Source organism: Ambystoma mexicanum, chromosome 10 (assembly GCF_040938575.1).
Source record: "Ambystoma mexicanum isolate Mex_15411 chromosome 10, UKY_AmexF1_1, whole genome shotgun sequence".
NCBI lineage: Eukaryota > Metazoa > Chordata > Amphibia > Caudata > Ambystomatidae > Ambystoma > Ambystoma mexicanum.
This window is the reverse complement of record NC_090932.1, coordinates 569,084,740-569,090,824: the sequence shown is the minus strand read 5'-3', so window position 1 is coordinate 569,090,824 and position 6,085 is coordinate 569,084,740.

Below are 6,085 nucleotides of genomic sequence, written 5' to 3'. Positions count from 1 at the left end.
CATCGCATGCTGTAGGAAGGGTCTCAGGTTTGGTATTAGAAGCATTGAGATATCACATCTCATGCTATAGGAAGGATCTCAGGTTTGGTATTAGAAGTATTGAGATATCGCATCTCATGCTATAGGAAGGGTCTCAGGATTGGAATGGGAAGGAGTTGGATATCACATCTCATGCTAAAGGAAGGGTCTCAGGTTTGGTAGAAGCATTGAGATATCACATCTCATGCTATAGGAAGGGTCTCAGGATTGGAATGGGAAGGACTTAGATATCACATATCATGCTATAGGGAGGGTCTCAGTTTTGATATTAGAAGCATTGAGATATCACATCTCATGCTATCGGAAGTGTCTCACGATTGGAATGGGAAGGAGCTGGATATCACATCTCATGCTAAAGGAAGAGTCTCAGGATTGGAACGGGAAGGAGTTGGATATCACATCTCATGTTATAGGAAGGGTCTCAGGTTTGGTATAAGCATTGAGATATCACATCTCTGCTATCGGAAGTGTCTCAGGATTGGAAATGGAAGGAGTTGGATATCCCATCTCATGTTATAGGACGGGTCTCAGGTTTGTTATTAGAATCATTGAGATATCATATTGCATGCTGTAGGAAGGGTCTAAGGATTGGAATGGAAAGGACTTGGATATCACATCTCATGCTATAGATAGGCTCTCAGGTTTGGAAAGGGAAGTAGTTGGATATCACATTTCATGTTAGAGGAAGGATCTCAGGTTTGGTATTAGAGGCATTGAGATATCATATTGCATGCTGTAGGAAGGGTCTAAGGATTGGAATGGGAAGGACTTGGATATCACATCTCATGCTATAGGAAGGGTCTCAGGTTGGAATGGGAAGGAGTTGGATATCACATCTCATGTTAAAGGGAGGGTCTCAGAATTGGAAGGGGAAGGATTTGGATATCACATCTCATGTTATAGGAAGGATCTCAGGTTTGGTATTAGAAGCATTGAGATATCACATCTCATGCTATCGGAAGGATCTCAGGTTTGGTATTAGAAGCATTGAGATATCACATCTCATGCTATCAGAAGGGTCTCAGGATTGGAATGGGAAGGAGATGGATATCACATATGCTAAAGGGAGGGTCTCAGGTTTGGAAGGGGAAGGATTTGGATATCACATCTCATGTTATCGGAAAGGATCTCAGGTTTGGTATTAGAAGTATTGAGATATCACATCTCATGCTATAGGAAGGGTCTCAGGATTGGAATGGGAAGGAGTTGGATATCACATCTCATGCTAAAGGAAGGGTCTCAGGTTTGGTAGAAGCATTGAGATATCACATCTCATGCTATAGGAAGTGTCTCAGGATTGGAATGGGAAGGAGCTGGATATCACATCTCATGCTAAAGGAAGGGTCTCAGGTTTGGAACGGGAAGGAGTTGGATATCCGATCTCATGTTATAGGAAGGGTCTAAGGTCTGGTATAAGCATTGAGATATCACATCTCTGCTATCGGAAGTGTCTCAGGATTGGAATGGGAAGGAGTTGGATATCCGATCTCATGCTATCGGAAGGATCTCAGGTTTGGTATTAGAAGCATTGAGATATCACATCTCATGCTATAGGAAGGGTCTCAGGATTGGAATGGGAAGGACTTAGATATCACATATCATGCGATAGGGAGGGTTTCCGTTTTGATATTAGAAGCATTGAGATATCACATCTCATGCTATCAGAAGGGTCTCAGGATTGGAATGGGAAGGAGATGGATATCACATCTCATGCTAAAGGGAGGGTCTCAGGTTTGGAAGGGGAAGGATTTGGATATCACATCTCATGTTATCGGAAGGATCTCAGGTTTGGTATTAGAAGTATTGAGATATCACATCTCATGCTATAGGAAGGGTCTCAGGATTGGAATGGGAAGGAGTTGGATATCACATCTCATGCTAAAGGAAGGGTCTCAGGTTGGGTAGAAGCATTGAGATATCACATCTCATGCTATAGGAAGTGTCTCAGGATTGGAATGGGAAGGAGCTGGATATCACATCTCATGCTAAAGGAAGGGTCTCAGGTTTGGAACGGGAAGGAGTTGGATATCCGATCTCATGTTATAGGAAGGGTCTAAGGTCTGGTATAAGCATTGAGATATCACATCTCTGCTATCGGAAGTGTCTCAGGATTGGAATAGGAAGGAGTTGGATATCCGATCTCATGCTATCGGAAGGATCTCAGGTTTGGTATTAGAAGCATTGAGATATCACATCTCATGCTATAGGAAGGGTCTCAGGATTGGAATGGGAAGGACTTAGATATCACATATCATGCTATAGGGAGGGTTTCCGTTTTGATATTAGAAGCATTGAGATATCACATCTCATGCTATCGGAAGTGTCTCAGGATTGGAATGGGAAGGAGCTGGATATCACATCTCATGCTAAAGGAAGGGTCTCAGGTTTGGAACGGGAAGGAGTTGGATATCCGATCTCATGTTATAGGAAGGGTCTAAGGTCTGGTATAAGCATTGAGATATCACATCTCTGCTATGGGAAGTGTCTCAGGATTGGAATGGGAAGGAGTTGGATATCCCATCTCATGTTATAGGAAGGGTCTCAGGTTTGATATAAGCATTGAGATATCACATCTCATGCTATAGGAAGGGTCTCAGGTTGGAATGGGAAGGATTTGGATATCACATCTCATGTTAAAGGGAGGGTCTCAGAATTGGAAGGGGAAGGATTTGGATATCACATCTCATGTTATAGGAAGGATCTCAGGTTTGGTATTAGAAGCATTGAGATATCACATCTCATGCTATCGGAAGGATCTCAGGTTTGGTATTAGAAGCATTGAGATATCACATCTCATGCTATCAGAAGGGTCTCAGGATTGGAATGGGAAGGAGTTGGATATCACATCTCATGCTAAAGGGAGGGTCTCAGGTTTGGAATGGGAAGGAGTTGGATGTCACATCTCATGCTATAGGAAGGGTCTCAGGTTTGGTATAAGCATTGAGATATCACATCTCATGCTATAGGAAGGGTCTCAGGATTGGAATGGGAAGGAGTTGGATATCACATCTCATGCTATAGGAAGGGTCTCAGGTTTGGTATAAGCATTGAGATATCACATCTCATGCTATAGGAAGGGTCTCAGGATTGGAATGGGAAGGAGTTGTATATGACATCTCATGCCGTAGGAAGGGTCTCAGGTTTGGTATAAGCATTGAGATATCACATCTCATGCTATAGGAAGGGTCTCAGGATTGGAATGGGAAGGAGTTGGATATCACATCTCATGCTATAGGAAGGGTCTCAGGTTTGGTATAAGCATTGAGATATCACATCTCATGCTATAGGAAGGGTCTCAGGATTGGAATGGGAAGGAGTTGTATATGACATCTCATGCCGTAGGAAGGGTCTCAGGTTTGGTATAAGCATTGAGATATCACATCTCTGCTATCGGAAGGGTCTCAGGATTGGAATGGGAAGGAGTTGGATATCACATCTCATGCTAAAGGGAGGGTCTCAGGTTTGGAAGGGGAAGGATTTGGATATCACATCTCATGTTATCGGAAGGATTTCAGGTTTGGTATTAGAAGTATTGAGATATCACATCTCATGCTATAGGAAGGGTCTCAGGATTGGAATGGGAAGGAGTTGGATATCACATCTCATGCTAAAGGAAGGGTCTCAGGTTTGGTAGAAGCATTGAGATATCACATCTCATGCTATAGGAAGGGTCTCAGGATTGGAATGGGAAGGACTTAGATATCACATATCATGCTATAGGGAGGGTTTCTGTTTTGATATTAGAAGCATTGAGATATCACATCTCATGCTAAAGGGAGGGTCACAGGATTGGAATGGGAAGGAGCTGGATATCACATCTCATGCTAAAGGAAGGGTCTCAGGTTTGGAACGGGAAGGAGTTGGATATCCGATCTCATGTTATAGGAAGGGTCTAAGGTCTGGTATAAGCATTGAGATATCACATCTCTGCTATCGGAAGTGTCTCAGGATTGGAATGGGAAGGAGTTGGATATCCCATCTCATGTTATAGGAAGGGTCTCAGGTTTGGTATAAGCATTGAGATATCACATCTCATGCTATAGGAAGGGTCTCAGGATTGGAATGGGAAGGAGTTGGATATCACATCTCATGCTATAGGAAGGGTCTCAGGTTTGGTATAAGCATTGAGATATCACATCTCATGCTATAGGAAGGGTCTCAGGATTGGAATGGGAAGGAGTTGTATATGACATCTCATGCCGTAGGAAGGGTCTCAGGTTTGGTATAAGCATTGAGATATCACATCTCATGCTATAGGAAGGGTCTCAGGATTGGAATGGGAAGGAGTTGGATATCACATCTCATGCTATAGGAAGGGTCTCAGGTTTGGTATAAGCATTGAGATATCACATCTCATGCTATAGGAAGGGTCTCAGGATTGGAATGGGAAGGAGTTGTATATGACATCTCATGCCGTAGGAAGGGTCTCAGGTTTGGTATAAGCATTGAGATATCACATCTCTGCTATCGGAAGGGTCTCAGGATTGGAATGGGAAGGAGTTGGATATCCCATCTCATGTTATAGGAAGAGTCTCAGGTTTGGTATTAGAAGCATTGAGATATCACATCTCATGCTATAGGAAGTGTCTCAGGATTGGAATGGGAAGGACTTGGATATCACATCTCATGCTATAGGGAGGCTCTCAAGTTTGATATTAGAAGCATTGAGATATCACATCTCATGCTATAGGAAGGGTCTCAGGATTGGAATGGGAAGGAGTTGGATATCACATCTCATGCTATAGGAAGGGTCTCAGGTTTGGTATAAGCAGTGAGATATCACATCGCATGCTGTAGGAAGGGTCTCAGGTTTGGTATTAGAAGCATTGAGATATCACATCTCATGCTATAGGAAGGATCTCAGGTTCGGTATTAGAAGTATTGAGATATCACATCTCATGCTATAGGAACGGTCTCAGGATTGGAATGGGAAGGAGTTGGATATCACATCTCATGCTAAAGGAAGGGTCTCAGGTTTGGTAGAAGCATTGAGATATCACATCTCATGCTATAGAAAGGGTCTCAGGATTGGAATGGGAAGGACTTAGATATCACATATCATGCTATAGGGAGGGTCTCAGTTTTGATATTAGAAGCATTGAGATATCACATCTCATGCTATCGGAAGTGTCTCACGATTGGAATGGGAAGGAGCTGGATATCACATCTCATGCTAAAGGAAGAGTCTCAGGATTGGAACGGGAAGGAGTTGGATATCACATCTCATGTTATAGGAAGGGTCTCAGGTTTGGTATAAGCATTGAGATATCACATCTCTGCTATCGGAAGTGTCTCAGGATTGGAAATGGAAGGAGTTGGATATCCCATCTCATGTTATAGGACGGGTCTCAGGTTTGTTATTAGAATCATTGAGATATCATATTGCATGCTGTAGGAAGGGTCTAAGGATTGGAATGGAAAGGACTTGGATATCACATCTCATGCTATAGATAGGCTCTCAGGTTTGGAAAGGGAAGGAGTTGGATATCACATTTCATGTTAGAGGAAGGATCTCAGGTTTGGTATTAGAGGCATTGAGATATCATATTGCATGCTGTAGGAAGGGTCTAAGGATTGGAATGGGAAGGACTTGGATATCACATCTCATGCTATAGGAAGGGTCTCAGGTTGGAATGGGAAGGAGTTGGATATCACATCTCATGTTAAAGGGAGGGTCTCAGAATTGGAAGGGGAAGGATTTGGATATCACATCTCATGTTATAGGAAGGATCTCAGGTTTGGTATTAGAAGCATTGAGATATCACATCTCATGCTATCGGAAGGATCTCAGGTTTGATATTAGAAGCATTGAGATATCACATCTCATGCTATCAGAAGGGTCTCAGGATTGGAATGGGAAGGAGATGGATATCACATATGCTAAAGGGAGGGTCTCAGGTTTGGAAGGGGAAGGATTTGGATATCACATCTCATGTTATCGGAAAGGATCTCAGGTTTGGTATTAGAAGTATTGAGATATCACATCTCATGCTATAGGAAGGGTCTCAGGATTGGAATGGGAAGGAGTTGGATATCACATCTCATG